We start from the raw sequence: 25,655 nt of genomic DNA on the forward strand, positions 1-25,655 counted from the left end.
TTGCTGAGTAGCACAAAAAGTTAAGCACTCACTTGACCATTCATTCTGAGGTTTTTTCATCCCATCACCAAAATCTCAGATGTTTAGTGTTAATTAAGGTAAGGACTCATGTGAGCATTGCATTTTTTAATGATCACTTTTGGGCATTTAGGGGAGACAGTCTTTGGAGCTCCACTTACTCAATGAATTCACTTTCAAGGCTAGTTTTCTTCACTCCAAGTATCCTAACCTAAAATTAAGGTTGGAAACACAATAGAGAATTGTATCCTGCTTACCTGAAGCTGGATACTTTAGAGTTCTATGATTTCCTGTTTCCCAGAACCCTAGCTTATGCAACAGAAGAAAAAAAAAAGTACTTTCTTCAGCAGCAGTTCTCACATTTTGATGATTTACGTGGAAATGAATCATGTGTAAACATGTTTATCCTTCCTCTGAATTTCACAGGGGTAAAATTGCTCAAGAGGAAAAAATGAATGTTAGGTTTTATGAAATCAAACCTAGCTTGTCACATTCAGGTTCATTTGCACAGGGAGATGGGAATAAATTTTGTTTCATGTCTCCCTGACTATATCAATTATAGAATCATAGAATGTCAGAGCTGGAAAGGACCTTAGAAGCTATGTGGTCTGGCTGCCTCATTTTGCAGAGGAGTCCTCAAGATTTCATTTTGTTCCAATGGACCAAGGACAGACCTGAGTGTCAGGAAACTTAGACTGCCCTTCACTGTTCGTTCTCTCTCTCTCTCTCTCTCTCTCTCTCTCTCTCTCTCTCTCTCTCTCTCTCTCTCTCTCTCTCTCTCTCTCTCTCTCTCTCTCTCTCTCTCTCTTTTTTTCTCTTTCTCTCCCCACCCCCTCCACACACAATACCATGAAGTGACAAACAGCAAAGACAAAAATCTTTCTTTTCCTTTTTAAAGAAAACATACCAGGTCTGTTATTCCGCATTGCAGGGTCATGGGCATCACTTCATATCTCCATGTTTCACGTCACCACCTGTGAAATCGTTCTTAACAATATTTTCCTCATTGAGACACTTTGCATGTTAAGATGAGGGGGAAAACAACTTTATTCTGAAGTGCTTAATGACTATAATCCTACCCATTCATATTTCATCTACCCTTGAAGTCCAACATCCTACCCAATGATATCTGTTCATGTGGCTCTCTCTTGCTTCTAACTCCTCTGCATTTATTGTCTGTGCCCTCACAGTGAGTCCTTTCTTATTCACAGACCCTTTCTAAATGGCTATACCATATTACAAAGTGCTTTATTATATAGGTTCAAGTCATAGGGCACAGAACTCTAAGGTCTGTTAATATCAACCTTATTACTTTACAGATGAAGCCCAGTGAGGATCAATGGCCTGGTAATATTTATACTGGTAAGTATAAGTATTATAAGTAATACTGGTATACTTAGAAGTAATAAGTAGCACAGCTGAGATTTGAACATCAACCCTTTGGCTTTAAATCCAGTGGTCTTTCCACTATCCCATGCTATCTTTTGCTCTATAGGACCATAGATTTTAGCTGGAAGGGACTTTAGAGGTCATTTAGTCCAGCCTCTTCATTTTACAGATTAGGAAGCTATATTCTGCTGCCTTGTTGTCTGATCATTCATTTCCAGAGATTGTGTCTCCCCAACGACATCATAAATCCCTTGTGGTCAGTGCTTGAATAGCATATGCTATTTGTAACCCACCATGGCCAGCATAGTGCTGGGCATATAGAAACATTCAGTAAATGCCTGTTAATTGGAAAATAACACCTAGTCTGCAGATACTAAATCTGAACATGAAGGAAGATAAAATACTCAGAAATAAAAGTACCTTTTCCGAGTCTGATTTCTCAATATGGCCTGGGTCTGTTTAGATGCAGTGGTCATCTGTTTTCTCCTCTGTCTCCCATCTGGTTGGGCTCTTTTCACCCAGTTTAACAAGCTCAGGAATGTTTGCAGTTGAAAAGCCCAGTGTTTCCTTTGGCTCCTCTTCATCTGCAACTTGCCCCAGGCTCCTCATGTCCATTAGCATTTGCACATAGTTCAGTGCACAGAGCTCATCCAGCTGACTCAGGGGGGAAAAGCAAACTATTCCCAGAATGCCTAGTTAGGGATGCTTCTGAAATGCTTTCCTTTTATTAAAGGTAATAAATATATTCTAGACTTACATGGAATCAACTGACCCCAGTGTGTAAAATAGGAAAATAAACCTAATCTCAGCTCAGCTGTCACCATTCAGTTCCGTGTCCTGTTCAGTATTGTAGCATAATAATGGCTTATTCTATTTCTCTCTTAATATTGTTTTCCTATGATGTGTATTGACTTTGCGTTGGCAAGAAGCACCAAGTTCAGAGTTGGCCTCCCTCTGAAGTACAAATACTAGATCTGAACCACCTGGAAGCACAGAAGCAAAATGGCTTAGTGTTTTGGAACTCAAGCGTTTTCAGTATTCCCTCAGTATCTCTCAGAATAAAGCACAATTCTACATTTATCAATATTACAAATGGAAAACTTCAGATTTCTTTTTTGCCCACCTCTTTCTATATGGTACAGTCAAGTGCTGGACTTTGACTTAGTTGAGACCTGATTTCAAAGTTCAGTTCTCACACTGCATGTGACCCAAGTCAATTCATCTCTTTGAACCTTGGTTTTCTCATCTGTTAAATGGGATTCATATTCTCACTAAAGGGGTCATATGAGAAAGGGATTTGGTAAGCCTTGATATTCTATCAAATTGTGTGATATCATCATCCTCATGATTATCCTGCACAAGCTCTTGCTGCTACCTTAAGACCTTTGAAATCAACTTACCTTCTTGATATTTTTCCTGGTTAAATATTTATGAGGCAAATCTTTATGAAACCAAATGACTCAAGAGCACCAAATAGAGTATTGGTGAAAAAAAGGAAGTCATAAAAAACCAGCCAGTGGGCAGACTTCTCTGCAGGAAAATGCTGACATATCTACCTAGACAACTTAACTCACATCCATCTGCAAGTCTCTACTGACATCACAGCTACCCTAGTCCTAGCCGTCATCACATCTCACCCAGTCTAGTGATCAATAAATTAATATTTATAAAGACTTAAAAACAGCACCTTGCACATAGTAGGTATTTAATAAATGCTTGCTCCCTTTTCCCCCATTTCAATTTCTTCTTCCTTGGTGTCTAAGCTTCCAGTCCTCCTCTCTCCAACCCAGCCTCCACACAGATGCCAAGGTAATTTTCCTGGAGTACGGGTCTGACCGTATCACCCCTAAACTTAATAAATCCCCAAGGTTAACTATATACTTTGGATCAAATACAAACTCCTCAATTTGAATGTTAAAAACCTTTACAACCTGGCTCCGCTCACCTTTCCAATCTTAATAGATATCACTATCTTTTTCTGCACTATGTGGTCTAGCTCCAGCCAAACCCAAAATGGCCTTTCTGGTGTTTCTCACATATAACATCCCATCTCCCATGGCAGCAACTTTGCACAGGCTGTTCCTCATGCCTTGAATACGCTCCCTTCTCACCTCCATCTCTTTGAATTCCACGTCTCCTCCAAAACGTTGCTAAAGTACACTTCTCTACATGAATTTTTTTTCTGATCCCACCAAACCCCAGAAGCAAGTGACCATCGCCCACTTCCTCTCAATTTATCTTGCACTTATTTTGTGCCTACAAAGTAGATTTATGAACATGTCATCTCTCCTGATAAAATGTAAGCTCCTGGAGGGTAAGAATTGTTTCATTTTTAAAGTTAGATCCCCAGTGCACATTAGGTCCTGGCATATAGTAATCACACAACAAACATTTATTAAGCACCTACTATCGGGCACTGTGCTAAGTACTAAGGATGCAAAAAGAGGCAAAAGTTGGTCCCTGTTCTTCAAGGAGTTTGCAATCGAATGGGGAGGCAACATGCAAACAAATATATACAAACAGGCTATATACAGGATAAACAGATAATAAGTAATACAGGAAAGTCACTGAAATTGAGAAGGGATGGAGAAGGCTTCCTGCAGAAGGTGGGATTTTAGTTGTGAATTAAAGTCATTAAGTCAGTAGTAAGAGTAGAGAAGGAAGAGCATTCTAGACTTGGAGGACAGCCAGAGAAAATGCTTGGAGCCAAGAGATGGAGTGTCTTGTTTGTGAAGCAGCCAGGAGGTCAGTATAACTGGATGAGTACATGTCAAAGAGCAAGATATAGGAAGATTGGAAAGGTCTTGAAAGACCATAAAGAAAGACTAGGAAGGTTAAGTTAAGAAGGACTTTGAATGACAGAGCATTTTTTGTTTGATTCTGGAAGTAATAGGGAGCCATGAGAGTTTATTGAAGGGGAGTTGATAAGATTGGACCTAAGCTTTAGGAAAGTCACTTTAGTGACGATGAAAATCTATACATGATCTCTTCTGAGATTACTTTGTGTTTACTCACCTATGTCCATGTTGTTGTTGTTGTTGTTATTGTTTTCATCAGTAAAATGTAAATTCCCTGAGGGCACAGACTGTTACATTTTTGCCTTTGGATCCATCCACAGGGTCCATCATAATAAGCACTTGATAAATGTTTTTTGAATTTGGTCAAATTCATTAACTGGTTTTCCTGGGAATTCTCTCCTCAAGTGTAGACTGCAAGTTCAGTTATGACTGCTCCTTCTGCCTAATACTTCACTGGAAAGCTAAGACCATTAACCAGGAATTCCCTCTTCTCCCCTTTCCCTCATCTTCTATCACTCATGTATCTTTCTCCACTCTTTGTTCCTTCTACCCTGTCTCATATAAAGAGATGGCCTATCTTCTTGACAAGGCAAACTCCTCTGTACGCTCTCTTCATACCTTTCCATCTCAACTTCTCCACAGATTCTCTCTTTCTCTCTCTCTCTCTCTCTCTCTCTCTCTCTCTCTCTCTCTCTCTATCTCTCTTTCTCTGTCTGTCTCTGTCTTTTTTTCTCTCATCTTCAATATCTCTCTATTAGGGCACCTTCCCTGTTGCCTACAAATACATTCATGTCTCTCTTATTCTTTTTTTTTAATCAAATCCTTACTTAATCTGATCATTTCTGCTAGCATCATTCTTTATCTCTCCTCCCCTTCTCTATTAAACTTCATGAGAAATCTAGCTACACTCACTGTCTCTACTTCCTTTTCTGTCACTTAATTCTTTTTTTTTTTTTGGTGAGGCAATTGGGGGTAAGTGACTTGCCCAGGGTCACACAGCTAGTAAGTGTCAAGTGTCTTGTCTGAGGCTAAATTTGAACTCAGGTCCTCCTGATTCCAGGGCACCAGTGCTCTATCCACTGCACCACCTAGCTGCCCCTCTCTCACTTAATTCTAAACCCTCTCTCCCACTTAATTCTAAACCCACTGTAATGTGGCTTCCAATCTCATCATTCAGCTGACACTGCACTCTCCAAGGTCAATAGTGATTTCTTAATTGCCAAATCTAATGGTCTTTTCTTCTTATTCTTCTTGACTTCTCAATAGCCTTTGACACTGTCTTATGGATATTCTCTCCTTTTCTCCAGGTTTTTGTGACACTCTCTTTTCTGCATCTCTTCTTACCTTTTTGACTACTTTTCTCACTCTCCTTTGCTGGAACTTCATCTAGGCCATACCCATTAACTATAGGTATTCCCAAAGGCTCTGTCATGAGCTGTTATCTCTTTTCACTCTATACTATCTTACAGGATACTCTTTTCAACTCCCTTTGGTCCAATTATCATCACAATGAAAATATTTCCCAGATCTATGTATCCAAACCACTGTAATAAGTCCCAAACCTCTCATAAGTTCCAGTCTTTCACCCACCACCTTTTGAACATCTCAAAATGGATGTCCTACGTGCATCTCAAATTTAATATGTTCAAAGCTGAATTCATTACCTTTCCCTCAAACTGTTCTCTCTTTCAAATTTCCCTGCTAATGTTGAAGAAAACACCATCCTCCCATGTATCCAGGCAGACAACCATCTCTTGCACTCATCACATGTAATCTAATATGTTGCTAAATACTATAATTTTTAATTTTACAATATCTCTTTTATATGTCCCCTTTTCTAACTTACAAGTCCATTGCCCTAGTGCAAACTCTTGTGACTTCACACCAGGACTATTGTAGTAACCTTCAGATTGGTCTCTCTGCCTTGAGTATCTCCCCACTTCAATTCATCCTCTACTTAGCTACCAAAGCAAGTCTCATAAACTGTAATACTTAGCAGATCGCTGCATATGCAATAAACTCCAGTAGCTCTGTGCTAGCCTTTGTGGGGAACACAAAAATAACCTAGGTTTTCAGAGGGACTATCTTCCTTATTACCTTTGGTTTTCATCCAGTATCTAAAACAATGCTTTAGGTATATGTAGGGCTCAATAAATGATCGACAAATGAATATATCTATTAATCTCTTGCTGATCCATACTAATAAAGGGGTGATCCATCCTATTAAGTCATACAGGTCATCCAAATGCCATTGCTGTTTGACTTTGGAGTACAATATAAGCCTTTGCTAACAGATTTAACTTTTTTAGGCTTTACTTTCATGTTTCACATTATTATTTCTTTTCATTCCCTAAGCAATTTCCCCAAGGCTGGCTCTGAGTCCAGAATGGTAGCCAGGAGTGTGTTGGGTCATGTGAAGGAGACTCCCTGGAATTTTAATGTGCTACGGACAAGCAAATGTTGACCCAGAGTGTTCAATTCTGTTGAATTTATAGCAATATTTCACAAAACAATATAACTTGTTAAAGAGAAAAATTAAACCTGTCAACCAACTCTTTTGTCTATGCTAATAGCGCTCAAAGGATGTGCATCAAATTGTAGGAAACTTATTTTTGCCATCATATGCATATGCGGTTTCCTCTTCCTATCATGTGCCACTATTCCTGATGACAAAGAATAATATTGTGCCATGAACAAAAAAAAAAGCTTGAGAAACGTTGGTGTATGCAATGCCAAACAGTTTAATTGATTTCATTTTTCCCCTTGAAGTAATAAAATCAGTCAGCTACTTCTGTGTTGTTTAGCTATATAGTAAACACTTCAGGAGAGTTTATTCTATTACCCATCTACCCATAGCATCTACCTCCTGCCATCTTTCACTAGTAAAATATAAGGAACAAAGCTCTATGAAACAAACATTATATGCTGTCCTATCATGGACTACCTTCCCAATCTCAACCTGTTGAAAGCTTCCCTTCAAGGTCCAATTCTGATACACCCACTGCATGAAGTCTCTCCTGACCCTCCTCCCCTAGTCGGAAGTGGCTTCTCCATCTTCAAATATTTCAACTCTGTTTAGATCTCTCTTTTGTCCTTAAGATAGTTTAAATGGCATTGTGGACTTATCCCCTCACTTTGGTTGTGAAGTTCTTGAATCTCATTCATCTTTGTATCTCCAGAGCCTGACCCTATGCCTTGCACATAATAAATGTTTGTTGAATTGAATTAAACTAAAATAGCCAGACACCAAGAACAGAAACTCTGCCCTTTGTGTAGATAATAGAAGTTGCTGATTTCATTAATGTGGTAGGCAGACTAGCTAATAAGGACCATTCCTTAGAACATGTGAAATATCTCTACCTGTTGCCATCCGTGCTTCCAGAAAATGCGTTAATGGGAAGTCCTTTTCCTTAATTCAGAGCAGGTATAGATATCCTGTAATTGTTTCTTGGGAGTTTATTGCATGATGAAGAAAAGCCTTTTTGGATTAGCTGCTGTACAAGACATAAGCGTGCATGCAAAAGGCTTGAACAGACAAAACTTTTTCTTTCTTGGCAACTTTGGCATGAGGAGGAAGAAAAATGTTTTAAGTCTCTGAGAGTTAGCAGTAGAGGAAGTAGCAGCTGCCTAATACATGCTATCAGTGGCCCTCTCATCCCAGTTGACCGTCACGTGGTCATTTCTGTCTGTGGTGTACATATTCTCTCTTATCTTAGGTGAATGAATAGCAGAGAAAGAATAGACCAGCTTATAATCTCCTGAACTTTGAAAGGTTAAACACACCACCGGAGGTCCAAAATAGGGGCCAACGAAAGGAATTCATAACCGAGTGATCCCCAGTAGCTGAGTGAGGTGAGAAATCAGTCCCGAACCTGCTTGATCCAGGCCAGAAGTGGATTGCCTGGTAGCTAAGACACCATGTTCTACAAGCAAATGATAATGACTATTCATTGATCATGCCACCCCTCACAAGTAAACTTGGTGGGGGGAATGTTGATAGCAGCCACCTTAAATTTAAGCCTATTATCCTCAAGACTGAGTGGGTATATAAAGAAGAGAGCATACCTAGATCTTGAGGGTGAGAAGGTTGTGTTTATCTCTTTGCAATATTTTTGCAGTAAATATCCTCTTTGTAAAAACTGGTTGATTTTAATTAATTAATTAACATTGAGGAGAGATCAATTGGTTAAGTGATATAAAGGAGAAGGCATCTGATCAAACGATATTGGGGGAAGACACCATAGATGAGTGATAGAATTAGATAAAATACCTTTAACCCTTAAGGATTAATCTCAGAACCCTGAGCATAAATAGCTTTTTCCTGAATATCTGACCTGTCAGTCTAAGTATAGTGTGGGAGAGAAAGCCAAGAACCACAAAAATCTAAGGTAAGTGGTAAGAAAAATAAATAAATAATTGAATCTCAGGAAGTCAAAAGATACTTGATAAGTTCCATGGCTGCTGACTGCCTCATTTGAGCCCTGCCTTTTATGTATGAGACATCCCAGCAAACCATCAGGAAGAGAAAGGAACCACCAGAGACTGTTTTTTCAGATGATTATTTAGCTGAGTAGTTTTGAGCAATGTCAACATCGTTTCTAAAGTTAACAAAAGCTCTTAGTACAAATATTCTGCTAGCAAGTGATTGTTTCAGCTCATTTGACGCTAGCTTTAGTAGCAAATAGTATGAAGGAAAGTATGGGGCACCAAACCTGCCTATCAAAATAGAATTAAACCTCTACTGACCTCCTCCTCTGGTGTCTCATTGTGGTACTCCTCCTCATGGTGGACTTTGGATTCTTGAAAAACATGCCATTAGATTGCAAGCTCCAGCATGCCACGTAAGACTGGAAAGGCTTTGAGATCTCTAGGGTCCAGTCTGAATAGAATGGTGTTAAGTTCAATAGCAGTGTTGAACTGTAGGCCTGCTTCCTGAGGAGAATCCAGCTCAATTCAGGAAGGCCTTGTCATCAGGTTGATCACCAAGTGACGAGTGTACTTTCCCCCCCATAGCTGAATAATATAAGCTATGGTATGGATCGTTTAACTATCTCAGTGCCAACAGTGCCTGCTCTAACAAATTCACAAATATACATAAATATATATGTATATACACACACACACACATCAAAGAGATTTTTTTCAAAACTGCTTTACCATCCTTTACCTTGAAATGCTAGTTGTTTTTAAACATATGTTCATTAGTTCACTATTTCAAAAGATTTGTGAATTTGTTAGAGTGGGCACTGTTGATGTATGTGTGTGTGTGTGTGTGTGTGTGTGTGTGTGTGACTGTATGTATGAATACACACATAGAATTAAAGATGCATGAATTTGAAAAGGATGTTTGTTGTTGTTCAGTCTTTTAAGACTCTTTGTGACCCCATTTGGAGTTTTCTTGGCTAACGTGGTTTGCCATTTCCTTCTCCAGCTCACTTTCTAGAGGAGGAAACTAAGGCAAAAAGTGTTAAGTGACTTGCCCGGGGTCACACAGCTAGTTAAGTTTCTGAAGCCAGATTTGAACTCAGGAAGATAAGTCTTCCTGACTCCAGGCCTAGCACTCTATCCACTGTACCACCTAGCTGCCCCTGGAAAAGGATGTTATAGGTCATCTAACTCCTATTCTTCACTGGACATGATCCTATCAGGTGACAGAGAACTGGAACCCAGATGAAAGTTCCTCCCTCTCACCAGTTACTTAAAAGGCAGCAAAGCAGATGCAAAAGCATAATCAAAGAATACACTCTTGCCCATTCTTATCCTAGCATTTAAGAAGCACCAACTGGCACATTATATCCTTAGGTTACTGACTATAACTTTCTTCTTTCTCTGAATGGGAGGAGGACAAGGACAGCGCTATCACTCTACTGCTCTATTACTCCTACATCAATCAGTCAACGTATAAACATTTATTAAGGGCTTACTGTGCTATAGACACTCTGCTAAGTGCTGGGGATACAAAGAAAGGCAAAAACAGGTCCTTCCCTCAAGGAGGTTATTATATTCTAATGGGGGCAACAACATTTATATCAATAGACCTGTATGTAAAACATGCAGAGGTGATGGAAAGTGACCTTAGAGTGGAAGGCTCTGGCACCTGTTAGCTCTGGGAAAGCTAGCATTTGAGCTGAGTGTTGACAGAAGCCAGGAGTTCTAAGATGCAGAGATGATGAGGAAGAACATGACACATCTTTCATCACGGGTTGACTGAGCTGTCAATCAGCATCATTACATGCCAGCCCTTAGGTAGAACAACCAATCATAACTCAAAACGTGATTGCTGAGTAGAATTGGCCAATCATCCAAAAACACTGGGTGAACAAAGGGAGGAAGATCAGTGTTCTCCAGCTACATTTTATGGACCTTTATAACTATTTATAGAGGCCAGTAAATACAAAGTTCCTCCAGATGGCCTTGTCATCCAGACTGTTTGAATTGCCTCCAGTGATGAGAACACACTGAACCATGTCCCTAATAATAAGAGTTCACATTGCTATAGTACCTTAAGGTTTATCAATTACTTTCATCACAAAAATCCTGGGAAAATATAAGTACTATTTTTCACATTTCATAGATTAGGAATTTGAGGCTCTGAGGTATTAAAGACCTTAACGATGTAACCATATGTAGATAGAATGTGTTAGAGTTGAAAATGAGACCAGTTTTAAGACCTGGCTCCAAGTCTGGCACTCAATAGAAATATATGGTCTCTTAAACTCTATTTTCCATGAACATGAAAGTAGAGATGACTAATTTGTTGCATTGTAGGGTAATAATGCCTTTCCCAATTCTCTTTCTTTCTCAGGTATATCACCTTACTATGCTGCCAACATTCCTTCACCTTCTCACTCTGGCTACCATTGGCTTCATTCATGGTCAGACTCCTGCTCTTGGAGGTAGAACTCCTCAAATTCCTAGTTTCATCAGCTTCTACTTCCAAAGTAGAGGCAAGTAGAAGAGAAAAGAGGAAGGAAAGATCCAAAAAGAAATAAGATCCTATAATGAACACATTCTTAAATTGCCTTCTATTGTCACAATACATGACAAAAGCAACTTCTAAGTACTTCCCAAATAAAGACCGACCACTGAATACATTAATAGCATTGAAAAAATTTAAGCGCCAATAGTTTGACATATTCCTCATGGTCCCTGTGAAAATTAAGAATAAGAACAAAACTAAAGAATCTGCAATGATCATTGAAAAATTGGAGAGAAAGAAAGACACACTAAGATTGGAAATGAGGGAGATGTTCTAATTTTCAAAAATAGAAAGAAGCTAAAACTTCAAACAATAGGTCAGTGAGCTTGATTTTCTTTTCCTAGAAATATTATAGGATGTATTATTATTATTAAGGGAATGGTTTTTAAACATTTAAAAAGGGAAGCCATAGTTACTAAAAAGCAAAATAATTCATTAAGGCAGGTTATATTAACTCAATTCTACTGACTCCCAAAGTAAACTCATGTCCTTTTTTTTAATAGAGTAATTAGATTAATACAGGGACGTATTGGTGACATAGTATACTGAGTTTTAAACAATGTGTTTGATAATGTTTCTCATGTCAGTCTTGTGAAAAAGACAAATAGATGTGGGCAGCTTTACGTCAACATTGAGAAAAGTCTCTAGTGTTTTCCCTAAATGTTTTGTCCTGGTTTTATTGCACTTGACCTTTTTTTACAGCTTATCAAATTTTCAAATTCAAAAAAAACTAGGAATAATAGCTAATATATATATATATATATATTATATATATATATATATATATATACATATATATATATATATATATAAAGAATCAGTATTTTAAAATTTTAAATGAAATTTAATAGGGATAAAAGTAATATCTCATGCTCAGGTTCAAAAAATTATCTATACGAGTGTAAGATGGCACAAATATTACCAGTTAACAAATCTCATTTGCTGAATACCACATAATATGAACTAGTTCCGGGTTTTTTGTTTTGTTTTGTTTACATTAAGTGGAAACTCATTATAAGCCAATGGTGTAACATGGCAGCCAAAATGTGAAATTTGTTCTCGGATAGCATTATCAGATGAAAGCATAAGAGGATTTACTGTCATACTATGCTCTTCCATGGTCAGATGACTTCTGTAAAATTATTTTGAATTTTGAGTAGTACATTTTAGTAGTAATTTAGTTTCATAATGGACATTAATAAACTACAATGCATCCGTCCACAGAAAGATGATCAATGCTGAGACAACTCAAAACAATGACACTGATTCAAAACCATGAAAATTATTAGAAAACAGAGGATTTTGTCCCATGAGAAGCAGATTTATGGGGTATGTGAAAACTGAGCCCAATTATTTAAAATAATGCCAAATAGAAGAGCAGTTTGGCTGTTTTTTGCTAGACCACAGGGGGCAGAACTTGGCTCCAACAGAAACTAAGTTTCTTGAGAGCTTCAAGTATTATATTTTGTCTTTGTATAGTGAGTAGCACATTGTCCTGCACAGTAAATACTCAGTAGATGTTTATTGAATTGTAATAGGGACAATAGAGAGGTTGCATAGAAACAGATTTCTGTACTGTCTAAGGAAAAATTTACTAACAATTAGGGCTCTCCAAAAGTGGAATGAGATGCCTATGAGACAATATCCCATCCCTGAACATCTTCAAACAGAGGCTGCATAATCACTAGTTGAGCTGCTGTCCCATAGATATGTGCTTTAGGTAGGGGCTACAAGTAGGTTTCCTCTGAGCCCTTTTGAGCTCTCAAAGTCTAATATTTTATGAGTTACAAGGTTTAAGTTAATGAACATTATGTCTATGCAGGGGAGTTATGTGGCACAGTGGATAGAATGCCAGGCCTGGAGCCAGAAAGACTCATCTTCCTGAGTTCAAATCTGGCCTCAGACACTTACTAGCTGTGTAACTCTGGGCAAGTCACTTAATCCTGTTTGCCTCAGTTTCTTCATCTGTAAAATGAGCTGGAGAAGGAAATGGCCAACCACTCCATTATCTCTGCCAAGAAAATCCCAAATGGGGTCACAAAAAGCTGGACATGACTGAAACAATTGAACAACAAGATATCTACACACCCAAGAGAAATAGTATATGGAAATAGTTATCTAAATGTTTTGTTTTATCTGAATCATGTGCCTTCAAATGTCTTCTTTGACAAGAAAATCCAATTAGTATTCACCCAGTTTGAGTTTGCTCTCTAACCTTTCTGGTTAAGAGTCTATCATTGTCAACTCTGCCCTTTCTTGAGTCCATAACATGAGTTAAAGGTTGGTGAGACTACACAGTGGTTTCATAGACAAAAGAGAGAAAGTGTGAGAGACAGACAGAGAGACACAGACAGACAGACAGAGACAGAGACAGAGAGAGAGTGAGAGAGAGAGAGAGAGAGAGAGAGAGAGAGAGAGAGAGAGAGAGAGAGAGAGACTACCACTGTAGTGGTAGTAAACATATTTTACAAAAGGGCAAGAGTTATTTTAAAAATAGGCTTTTGTTTTTTTAGGTCTGTGAGAGTCTATTTCCCTCCTGAATTGAAACCACAAGATTGCATTATGCACTGTGAAGGTAAAATGTAGTCATGCAAAATGAAACTCTTGCCAGACCTAAAAATATATAGCAGGACACATGGACCTACACACTGAACAGAGGTGTTGAAAATGTGATAAAGCCCATGTTATCTTCACAGTGTGAAGGTCACTATACTTAATGAAGTTCTGTTCAGCTCAGCAAGGGAATTTTGAAGGGATTTACAATCTAACCAGTTCAGAATGTACTTAAGAAGTTTGCATGTATTTTTCAAAAAGCATTTAGTACTTGACAGAGCATGTAGCCAATCAATCATTTAGTGAGCATTTATTAAATACCTACTATGTGCCAGGCACTGTAGTAGGTGCTGCAGATGCAAAGATGAAAACAAAATATCCCTGCTCTCAAGCAGTTTACATTCAATTGTGGGAGTGGAGAGTGGTAGGAAAGGAAGTCTAGAACAATATGAATATTCAAAAAGTCAAAACAAAAATATATGCAGTTATTTCAAGGTGGTGAGGGTGATTCAGAGTAGGTCTCATGGAGGAGATGGCACTTGAACAAAGCCCTAGAGAAATCTCAAGATTTTATGACATATATGGTGAAGGAGGAGGTCCTTTCCAAATATAATGAGGACAATCCCATCACATATACTCAGAGTTACCCTTCCTGGCTCCAGGTGATTGTGTGGGAGCTTTAGGGACTGCTGTTGGCCATGTGGTGACACAGTGCTGAAAGGCCTTGGTGTTTTAGTACAATATGAACAACTATTGTCTTCCTCCACTTTGTGACAGTGGCAGAGGGGAGGGATGTCAGTTAAAGAAGAGACAGGGCTTCTTGCTTTTATACTTGCTTATATAACTCCAACACTTCCAGTAAGGAATAGGGGCAGGATGGGTCCCTACACTCCAACATCATGGTAACCACACTCATTGGCAGTTACTGCAATGGAACTCAGCTAGGTCCTTGGCCACTGACTTTTCTGCCATTGTGTTTATTCTTTCCTGATGTTAGATACGTCCAGGCTCAGAGAGAAGTCAGGTGGTCTTGGGTCTCACTGAATAGGAGCAGAGAACAAATCTTCAACACCTACCCTGGTGCTTTTGGAGAATACCAACACAAACAAGAAGTCTGGACCAAGGCTGGCTGTTTTACCAGTAAACACATACTTAAAATTCTTTGGACAGTGAAGGGCTAACATGAAAGGTAAAATGCCTAATTAAAAATCCTGCAAATTGCTTTATGCTCCAATGACATTTAAATATCAGCCTTCTAATAGATTGTCTTAGTAGTTATAAGCTGTTACTCAATGCTGTTTTCTATGATTCTGTTCATGCATGCAGTGAGTTATGTTCAGCATTTATTTTGCGTGTAGGAATAAGTCACCTGCCCCAAACCTGACTCATGCAGCATGTGGATTATTTACTTCTCTTTTGGGAGAAACCCTAGATAAAAAGTATAACCTAAGCTAAGAGTAAAAGTGTCCCCTAATGTCAGGGTGTAAATTTAATGAGCCAAAGAGTATAAGAAGAATTCTAATCTCCTATTTAGAGGCCACGTTCCTTAGGACTCCCAACTCCATACCATATGCTTGCTTGGGTATAAATTTATGTTACATAATCTTCACTAGGTTCTCACTGTGGCAAGGCAATCTTTTTATACTCCTTTAGTTGATTCACTATACTACTCACCAAAGCAGCTTTTGCAAACTTTTTTATCCTTCGTCTAGCCACGCATGGCACCTCTCCCCCAAACCCTCCCAGGTGAGAACCTCATACAAAATGTAAAGCCTCATTTCACCAAAAAAAAATCATTCATTGACAGTTCCTTCTCCTCTTCCTCCTCAACATCTCATATTATCACTAAGATGTTTCCCCATCTCTCTCCTTCACTTCAGTCTCACATGAAGACGTGGCCTTTCTCCTTGCCAAAGCAAACCCTTCTATGAACACAGTGCTCCATTCCATCATTTCTTCTCCAGCAGATTGTCCCCACTACATTACCACTCTCTCATTAATCTTCGATCTCACCCTATCGACTAGCTGCTTCCCATTTCTATACAAACATGCCCATGTCTCCTCCATCCTTAAAATAATTCATCACTTGATCATATCAACCCTGCCACTTATCATTCTACATCTCTACTCCCATTCACGACCAAACCCCTTGAGAAGGCCATCTACAATCAATGCCTCCACTACCTTTCCTCTCTTCTTTCTTCACAGTCTGGCTTCTGACTTCATCATTCAACTGAAACTGCTCTCTCCAAATTTACCCATTTTAATTATCAAATCTAATAGTATTTTTTCTCAATATTCATCCTTCATGATTTCTCTGCAGTTTTTGACAGTGTCAATCACCGTCTTCTTGATACTCTCTTCTTTCTGTTTTTGTGACACCTCTCTCCTCATTCTTCTCCTACCTGTATACACACTCCTCAGTCTCTGTTTCTGGACCTTCATACAGGACACATCCCCTAATTATAGGTGTCCACATGGGTAGGCCTTCTTCTCTACTCTTTCTATTATCTTGCTTGTGATCTCATTAGCTCTTGTGGATTCAATTACCATCTCTATGCAGGTGATTCTCCAATCTATCTATCAAGTTCTAACTCATTTCCTCATTTCCAGTCTCACCTGTCACAACTGCTTATTGGACATCTTGAATTGAATGTCCTGTGGACATCTTAAACTCAACACGTCTGAAGCTGAACTCATGTTTCTCCTAAAACCCTCCCTTCTTCCCAACTTCTCCATTACTGTGAAAGTTATCCAGCCATGCAACATAGATGTCGTCTTTGATTCCCCAGTCTCTCTCATCCCCGTAACCAATCAGTTGCAAAGTCCTTTGTATCATCTTTCACATATGCCCCCTTCTCTCCTTTTACAATACCACCACCTTGGTATAGGTCCTTATCATCTGATGACTTCACTATTGCAGTAACCTGTGATTGGGCTCCTGGCCTCAAGTGTCCCCCTACTCCAATCCATCCTCCAGCTCAGCTGCCAAAGTGATCTTCCTAAAGAACCTAAAGCACAGGTTTGATCATGTCACTTTTATTCTCAATTCAACAAATGTATACTAATGAGCTAGGCAATCAGAATATAATCAAAACAGTCTCTTCCATCAAGGAGTTTAATTCCCCTGGGGTGAGGGGCAAATATAAGATACACAGATACATTAAAGCAATTTGAAGAGATTTCGGGAATTTGAGATACACGAAGCAATTTAAGGAGGGAGACCATACTCATAACTGGGGGAGGGAGGGAGGTGGCTAGTGAGTAGGCAAGGCTTCACAGAACTGAGCTGAATTAGGAATTAGGAGACATGGGTTTAAATCTTAGCCTGAATCCCAGCTCTGCCACTCCCCAGCTTTGGGACCTTGACCAAGTTTCTTTAACACACTGGGCCTCAGTTTCCTCATCTGCCAAATGAGTAGGCTGAACTAAATGACTTTCATGGTCTCTTCCACCTCTAACATTGTATTATCCTAAAAAATAATGGGACAAATGGCATTCGCTCGAGTGCCTAAGATTTGTTGCAGTGGGAGCTGCTAGCTGCTGTAAACTTACAACAAGCTCAGAGCCTTTGAGGTAAGTGTTTCTGACTGACAGCAAGGTTCCCAAATAGCTAAGGTAATTAGCAGTCCCCAAAATATTCCTGTGAAAGTGGTCAAAGAGGCTCTAAACTTCTGATTAACAACAAAGTTTTCTGTAGCAGATGCCTCCTGCTCCAAGAGCAGCTCCAGAAACTGCAGGTAGAGGTTTCACAGTTTGACTTTTCAAACATCCAGAAAGCAAAAATCTTGAGGCTGTCCTTTTCCCCAGCTGCCACCTTGTTGTCCAGGCGCTGACTGCTGGGCTCTCTCTGTACTACGTACCAGTGCCCTCTAGTGCTGAGCATTAGAAAATCTTTCACCTCAGGCTTACCAGAGTGGCTTGCCAGCGGCATTGCTATCTCCTTGACAAAGAGACTTGGACAGCAGGAAAATGCATTGAAAGCTCAAGGAAAGACTGGAACACAAATGCTCACTTACCAGGGTAGGTAAGGAAAAAGCCTCTGACCACTGGTTTAGAATGAGATCCCAGCAACTCAGAGTTGCTGGCCAGATGATCTCCTTCATGAAGGAGCAAAGAAGAAAAATTTATCAATAAGCATTTCTCAATGTGTCTACTACATAGACACGTAGGTGGTGCTGTGAATGCTGTGCCTGGAGTCAGGAAGATCTGAGTTCAAATGTGACCGCAGACACTGACTAGCTATGTGATCCTGAGCAAGCCACTTAACCCCTAATTGCCTCAGTTCCTCATCTGTAGAATGAAGACTCAGTGGAGGAGGAAATGACAAACCACTCCAGCATCTTTGCCAAGAAAACCTCATGGACAAAGTCCATGGATTATATAGAATTAGATATGATGAACAACTGAACAACTATATACCAGCCACTATGCTAGATGCTGGAAATACAAATACAATAAATAAAAAAGTCTAATGGGGGGGGAGATTCTCTATCACGTGACTGCCCAAAGAAACTCTGAACCCGCAGCTAAAAACTCCCCTGGCCAATCCCAGTGGACACCAACATTTCCCTGGCTGGGGCAAGACTTCAGACAATAAGATTTTTTTTTCTTCTTATCCCTTGAATCGAAAGTACAACAATCTGAGTTTTATGTCAATCATGACACCATGAAGGTTTCTGGGTTTAGAAGAGAGCTAGGCTTACCTGAAAGGCAGCTAATGGTCCTTCTATCCCCTGGACACCCCCAAATAACTGTTTATGCTTTTATCCTTCTGAAATTATGAAACTCTTATCCTAGTTGGTTTAAGACTCTCCACACCCTCACTTCATTTTTGTAGAATTACATCAGAATCAAATATACCTGAAAAATAAGGCAGGTCTAATTTGCTATGATGCTACTGTGGTCCTGGGAGTGAACTAGACATATTGAATATCTCCATACAGTTCTGTTCTGGTTCTGCTACTTACTAGTTGTGTGAGTAACCACGGTCAAGTCACTTCAAGTGCCTCGGTTTTCTCAACTGTAAAATGGCTATAATGATGCATGTACTACTTCCCTTGCAGAAGGTTTTGCCTAGTATATGGGCTGGTAGACTTGGAATCAAGAAGACCTGGGTATGGATCATACCTCTAACATTAGCTGAGTGACCTTGAGTAAGTCACTTTACATCTCTTGGGCTTAGTTTCCTCATCTATAAAATGAAGATAACAACAATAGCTAGAATTTACATCGTGTATTTACGTAAGTTCACAAGGTTTTTACAGAACTTTACAAAAGACATTTCTTAAGTGCCTGCTATGTGCCAAGCAATATGCTAAGTGCTTTACAAATAGTATCTCATTTGATCCTCACAACAACCCTGGGAGATAGGCTGTATTATAATTCCCATTTTATAGACAAGGGAACTGAGGCAATATACCTTAAGTGACCTGCCCAAGGTCACATAAGTAGCAAATGTCTGAGGCCAGATTTAATCTCAAATCTTTCTTCCTGGCTGTAGGTTCAGCACTCTATCCACTGCTCTCTACCTCATAGGTCCAAATGAGTAATAGATAGATAGATAGATAGATAGATAGATAGATAGATAGATAGATAGATAGATAGATATAGATATAGATATAATATACTTTAAAAAGTCTAAAACCCTAAATCACCATTACTATTATTGTTATTATTATTAGTGTTGATAACAATAAATCTCAAGGTACTATGTAAATGTGAGTCATTTCTACGATATAAACATAGCAAGAACTTCACCTCTCTAGACTTAAATTTCCTTATCTGTAAAATGAGGAAGTTAAACCAGATGGCCTCTAAGGTCCCATTGATCTCTAACCCTATGTTCCTTTGACCCTATGGTGACCCTCCAATTTTGACCCTATAATTAATTTTCATTTATCAATCCTCCTTTGATCCTATAATTAAGATAATTGTCTAAGTTTTAAAAAATGGTCCTTTTTATCTGGATACTTCAGGAAAAAAAAAGCTTTGGAATACATGGGTTTTTTGTGGATAATGAATTAAATTATCTGTTTTGTGAAGAAATAGTTTTTAAAAGAGCCCTTTCCTTTCTCTTGGGTATATCTCTTTCTATATAGAGAAGAATAATTAATTCTGTCTCAGAATTTCAGAGTTGGAAGGGACCTCAGAGAAAATCTGGGCCAGCCCTAAGTGGGCAAAAAAAGTCCCTTCTCTCATAAACCTGGCAAGCATTCATCCTATGTTAGCTTGAAAGCGTGCAATGAGGAGAAATGCAGTCTCCTGAGACAGCCCAGTCTACTTTGGCATGAGCTCATTTTTAGAAAGGTTATTTGCTTTTTCTTTTAGTAAGCCTACAACCAACTCTTTGAAGCTTCCACTTATTGCCCCATTGCTAGTGCTCCTTCTGAAGCCAAAGAGAGCAAGCTTGACCCTTCTCCCATAGAGGAATCCTTCAGACACTTCAAAACAGCTATCATGTTCCCCCTGATTTTTTTCCGTTCTCTAGTCTAGGCAAAACATTGTTACTTCTTTCAACTGATGTACATATGGCATGAAATCCGGTCACTTTGCCATTGGGGTGGCCTATCTTTCAACTAATATTCACCTCATCGAGCTGTTTTGCAATACGTGGTATCTAGAAATCAGTGCAATATTCCAGATATCAGAACTATCACCTCCTGATTCCTGGAAGCAATGCCTCTTTTAATGTAGCCCATATTGAGCTTGCTGTAGACTAAAAGACTTCCCAGTCCTTTTTTCTGTTGAATTGCTGGCTAACCATGCCTCACTCATCTTGTGCTTTCAATGTTTACTTTTGTTGAATCCAGATTTAAGTGTTTATGGGTGTTATTTCTATGCAAGTTCATCTTACTAGATTCCCTCCTAACCTCCCAATGGTATTATCCTCTTGGATCCTATCTGCCTTGTCTTGTATCCTGCCTTAGATACTATTCCTGCTAGCATTATGTAATCTACAAATTTGTTAAGGACGCCATCCCTGCCTTTAGGAAAGTCACTAATGAAAATATTAAACAATGGGGGCCAAAAACAGATCTATTGGTCACTCCATCAAAGACTTCCTTCCAAGTTGGCATCAACTACTAATAATGACTCTTTGGAGTCAATCAACCCATTCTGAATCCATCTAATACTCTCATCCATCCCACATTTCTCCATCTTTTCCGTGGTAATATGTAGGACCCCACTTGTCTACCAGTTCAGTGAACATCATGTATAAGGTTATTCTGGTATGACCTATTCCTTAGGAAACCATGATGGCTCTTTGTGATCATTGCTCCTGTTTCTATCTATTAACTCACGTAGCTAACCATGTTTTGAAGAAGTTCCCTAGGAATTAAAGTCAAACTCACTGGCTTATAGTTTGCAGATTCTGCTGTCTTCCATTTTTTGAAACTCTGGACATTTGCTCTTTTCTGGTCCTGTGGTACACCTTTCTCATTCAGCAAGACCTTCCAAGTATCACTGACAGTAGCTTTAAAGGTACATTAAGTTCCCTCAGCAGATTTTCCTACTGGAACACTACTGAGTTTTAAAGACACATCTTGAAGCTACATCTTCAAGGGATTTTTATTTAAATAGCTATTTGCTATATTTTTTCTCCCTCCAAAGGACGTCATTTCCAATTTGATGGAGATTCTGTTCGACTTCTAGAGAGATGTAATATATCTAGCTGTTTACCCTTTTCCTCATTTGGATCAGCACAAACTTCAGACTTGGTAATTTCTTCTTCCTCAAGAGAGGAATACTCTAGTCCCAATTTCTAATGTCTGTCTGTCTCTGTCTTTCTATCTGTTTATTGGTCTGTTCTTTCACCTTTCCAAATATTTTCTCTTCTCTGTCTTGAAACTATTTGCTATAGGGGCAGCTAGGTGGCGCAGTGGATAGAGCACCAGCCCTGAAGTCAGGAGGACCTGAGTTCAAATCCGGCCTCAGACCAAACACTTGAGACTTACTAGCTATGTGACCTTGGGCAAGTCACTTAACCACAATTGCCAAAAAGAAAAAAGAAACTATTTGCTATAATGGCAAATGGGTTGGGCAAGGAATTAGGAAACTAATCAATCTCATCTCTGCTGCTGATTTACCACATAACATCAGATAAATCATATTACATCTTTGGGCCTCCTCAGCTTTCCCTGTTCAAATGTAAGTTTCTGGAAGATATATACAGATTGTGTTATTGTTTTCTTTACATCCTTTGTACCTATCATAGTGTCCAGTGTATGCTAATAATAATTATCATTATTATTAGTAGTAGCTAAAATTTACATAGTACTTACTATGTACCAGGCTCTGTATTAAGTTCTTTACAACAATAACCTTGGAGGACAGGTGCTATTATTATCCCCATTTTACAAATAAGGAAATTGAAGCAAATAGAGGTTAAATGACTTACCCAGGGTCACAAAGCTAGTAAGTGTCTGAGGCTGGATTTGAATTCAGGTCTTCTAACTTCAGGTCCAGAATTCTATCCATTGAGTCACCTGACTAGCCCTAGTTAAGTGCCTGAAGGGCAGTTAATAAGTGCTTTTTAATAATTGGTTGATCATCTGTAAAATTCAGGAACTGATAGATGATCTTTAACATTAGGCAGGTTGTAGAGGAAAAAAATAGAATTTGAAGAACAGGAGATTAAAGGACAATAGAGGACCTAAACTGGAATTTCAACTCTACAGTTGGTAAGTCATTTTGACTCTAGGAGCCTCATTTTTCTCATCTATAGAATAAGGAACAAGATAACAAGGTCTCTCTTGATCCAATCCTGCTATAAGGTGATTCAAAGCCTTGAGAGGTTTAATGCTGACAACACTGGCATAATACAGATAAATAAGAATAGAAGCAAGACTTTAGACTAAAGGATTGAGGTAGGATATGTCTAAGTAATTCTATTGGAGACAGAAGTGGGGAGGGGAATTAGTTTGTTTCTTTTTCTCCCTTCTCTTTCATTGACACAAGGGAAAAGAATAGCTTAGAGGTTGAGGAAAAGCTGCGAAAATTACAACTCATTAGCTCTTTGGAGTTTCTTTGGAAGTGGCCCACAAAAACAGCTCACATGCACAGGCTCTACAGAAAGGAGTTAAATGGGAGCATCTAAGGCTTCATAACCTTAAATCAGATAAAGACTTGGGCTATGATGCCAGACATGTCAAGAAGAAGTTGGATTTTTTAAAATAGACTTGATCTTAAAATGGGGACACTGACTAACTTTGGCTCTTAGCTGGGTATAAAAAGCTGCTGGTCTGCCTTTATCAGAAGATGTTTTCTGGCTATCATACCCTAGCAGAGAGAAGACAAGGTACGCAGGAGGTCTCCTGAAGAAATGAATACCAGAAGAGAGAAATTCAGCATTCACAAGGACTAACGGAGGCAGGTGAGACCTGCAGCAAGTAATGCCTAGCAAAGACTACATGTTATGCCACATAAGACCGCAAAGTCTGTGCACCATGTGAGAACAGGCCCAGCAGGAATGGCTTGAGAACATAATTACTGTTACAGCAGCCCTATAGCAACAGGAGCATGAAATGCCCCTCTACTCAAGTGATCTAGCCACACATGTTCCCTACGTGTATGCTCAGGCACACATGCCATAGATGTGTCTAATCTTCCACTGATAGCATGTAGATTTCAAAGAGAGTGTGAGAGAGTTAATGGGGGAAATATTATGCTTCTTTTCTTACTACACTATTTCATTAAATGTTATTACTTTGAACTAATGATGTGCTTTGGTTGATGAGTAAAAGAAAATACCCAGGTGGGGGCTCGTGAGCTAAAATTTCTCAGCAGATATAGACCCGCAAAATACCTTGAACCTGGGACGCTTTTTCAGGGAGGGGGGAGAGGAAGAGAGATGCCCATGTAAGTCAAGGAAAGAGATGTCCCCGGGTGCTACACTATGACCACTCCAGAGCTAAACTTCTATAATTTTACCACCAAAAACCCTTAGGATTCTACCATGATCACTTCACATTTAGCAGGAACGTTACCTTTTAACTTAACTGCCATTAAGGCAACAGCATGATACAATTTAAAAGGGAAAAAAAAAAGCACTTTTGGACAGGGAAGTCAAGGGACCTGGGTTCTAATTATAGCTCTCCTACCAAATGATATTAGCCATAGCAGAATGAGAACACAAACATCCCAATGGGGCAAATACAACTACAGCCACTGTTCCATAAAGTGTACCTATGTTTCTTTAGCAGGTGAGGTAATTAGCTGATATGTTAAACATATCAGGGAGGAGGAGACACCTTGCTGGGGTTTCTCAGGCTGGCCTCATAATTCTGTACTCCAGAGTAATTATGAAGAAATAAGAGGAGTGTAAAAAGACCTTTGATAAACTGAGTCAGCATAGCTGCGGTAGTATTGGACAATCAGGTGTCTTTCCTACTGTCTCCTGTTTTTGTGCCCTACTGCTATGATTCTCAAATGAGGCATTGCGGGGAGAGGGAAGGAGGAAGAGTGACAAATTAAGGGTATATTTCCTTGATCGTGTCTTGTTTATCCACGGCTGCATTAGCAAGCTTCTTGGGGTATCAGGCATATAAACAACCCCCAGAAGGGAAGGGGCCAAAACGAGTGTCAGAGGCACAGCAGTTGCCTACCTGACATTACCTTCTGAGACCAACCAATTCTATTTCTCTCAGAGTATGATTGATGATCCTGCCATTTCACCTTTTCTGGGCATCACTTTCCTAAGTTGGGAAATAAAAATGTAAGTTGGACTGGAATTCATTAAAGTCACCTCCAACCCTAAAATTCTGCTGTTTCTTGGTCAACTCTACTAACTTTGACTTTTAATAGGCATATAGATGGTAGATGCTTGAAAGGTTTGAATGACAAAGCATTCTGGACCTAGGATTAGGAGATCTGGAGTGAAACCCTATCATAGCTCGCTAGTTGTGTGACCTTGGGCAAGTCATGAGCTTCAGAGTCCTTATCTAGCAATTAACACAATGCCTTGTGCACTTCCTGTGATTGGTTAGTCTTTCTCAGTTATGTCTGACTCCATGCCTTGGGGTTTTCTTGGCAAGGATACTGGAATGCTTTGCCATTTACTTCTCTAGCTCATTTTGCAGATGATGATACTGAGACAAACAGGGTTAAGTGACTTGCCCAGGGTCACACAACTGGTAAGTGTCTGAGGCCAGATTTGAACTCAGGAAGATAAGTCTTCCTGACTCTAGGCCCAGCATTCTATCCCCTGGGCCACCTAGCAACCCACCGGGTACAAAACAGGCCTTTACTAAATATTAGTCAACTGTAGTGTAAAATACATTACATATATGACAAGGTTATGAATGAAGTGCTCTAATATTATCAATTTTTTCAATATTCTAGAATAGGCCTTATTTATTTTTAAATTTTTTATGGAAAACACATTTCCATATTAGCCATGTTGCAAAAGAAAGCAGACAAAAAAGGAGAAAAATAAAGAAAGTTTAAAAAGTATGCATTCATCAGTTCTGTCTCTGGAGGTGGATAGCATTTTTCATCATAGGTCCTTTGGAATCATTTTAGATCATTGTATTGCTCAGAACAGCTAAGTCATTCACAGCTGATCATCATTATAACATTGCTATTACTGTGTACAATGTTCTCCTGGTTCTGCTCACTTCACTTTATGTTAGTTCATCGATATCTTTCGAGTTTTTTTCTAAATCATCTGACTCATCATTTCTTATAGCATAATAGTATTCCATCATAATCATATACTACAACTTGTTCAGCTATTTCTCAATTGAGGGGCATCCCCTCAATTTCCAATTCTTGACCACCACAAAAAGAGCTGCTATAAATATTTTTGCACAAATAGATCCTTTGCCCTTTTCTTTGATCTCTTTGGTATACAGACCTAGTAGTGGGATTGCTAAGTCCAAGGATATGCACAGTTTTATGGTCCTTTGGACAGAGTT

The sequence above is a fragment of the Phascolarctos cinereus genome, unplaced genomic scaffold, assembly GCF_003287225.1.
Source record: "Phascolarctos cinereus isolate Bilbo 61053 unplaced genomic scaffold, phaCin_HiC Scaffold_3;HRSCAF=262, whole genome shotgun sequence".
Classification (NCBI taxonomy): domain Eukaryota; kingdom Metazoa; phylum Chordata; class Mammalia; order Diprotodontia; family Phascolarctidae; genus Phascolarctos; species Phascolarctos cinereus.